A 1,067-nucleotide genomic window follows, 5' to 3' on the forward strand; every position below is an offset into this window, starting at 1 on the left:
TTTGCACTTTAGTTTATATCTTATTAGTTATAGAATATGTGGATTCATTAGTATAGTTTACCCTTTTAGCATATAATAGTTTGATTTAATTGAAAATAAAAAGAAGTAAACTAGAGACTTTAACATAATCAAATGTAAACCCCGCTAATCGGAAAATAATTAGTCAATAAATCGAATTTTAAATAGGAAAATTAAAAATGCAAAACTAGTATCAAAATAGGATAGAGCTCGTCAAAACGAGAATTTTGATACTAATTTCGAAAATTTGGCCCAAAATCGGACCGGAAGGACCGAACCGGTTGAACCGGGGCCCAAACCGAGCCCGTGGGTCCAACCGGACCCTAACACTTAAAGAAGACAGCAGCTCCTTCTTCCCCCATTTGCATGCAACGCAGCAAAACAGATTTGGGGAGGAAGAAGAGCCCCCAAACCCTTGACCTCCTTTGATCCACCATAACTCTTCCGTCCGGGCTCCGATCACCGCACCGTTCGCGGCCACGCGCTCAGCGCGTCGAGCTCTACCTTTCTATCCGAACAATTTCACTGGTAAGCCTCCTATTAAGTTCAGAATCCCTATCCCTCTTTCTTTGGTAAACTTGGAAACCTATGGTGAATCTTGTCCAATTTCTATGTTCTAGGTTCAAGTTAGCTTCCGGAACTTGTGGGCTCAAGCTATTGAGCATATGGGTATGGTAAGAACACCCTAACCCTAGCTCAATCTTGTTTTTTGTAATAGAAAACTGAATTGGAACATATATATGTGTATTAGGTGTAGTTTAAGAGGGTGTTTATGCATTGGACTTGAATTTGGATTACTTGGAGCTTTGTTGGTGACAAGGCTTACTTCGGGGCTGTTTGATTGAGCTTGGAGGGGCTGTGATTTTGTGTTGAGAGGCTGCCTTGGGTGAATTAAGTGATCGGCCAAGGTATGGTTTAAGTTTTGCACGTTTAATATTTACGGTGTTGTGAAAACTTAGGTTAGAGGAACCATAGGATAAGTTGAATTGTTTGTTGTATTTAATGATTAGCCTTGTAATATTGTTGGGATAGATTTGTTGGTGGATTTA

At 39.9% G+C, this 1,067-nt stretch overlaps 1 long non-coding RNA gene across 1 annotated transcript; it reads left to right on the forward strand.

The window, feature by feature from the left end:
- The first annotated feature begins 481 nt into the window (after positions 1-481).
- Positions 482-851, forward strand: LOC107628301 (uncharacterized). Its single transcript, XR_001617692.3, has 3 exons — positions 482-546; positions 639-692; positions 770-851. It is a non-coding gene; the product is annotated as an uncharacterized LOC107628301 (long non-coding RNA).
- The last annotated feature ends 216 nt before the right edge of the window (positions 852-1,067 follow it).

The sequence above is a fragment of the Arachis ipaensis genome, chromosome B2 (assembly GCF_059453495.1).
Source record: "Arachis ipaensis isolate K30076 ecotype BB chromosome B2, ASM5945349v1, whole genome shotgun sequence".
Lineage (NCBI taxonomy): Eukaryota > Viridiplantae > Streptophyta > Magnoliopsida > Fabales > Fabaceae > Arachis > Arachis ipaensis.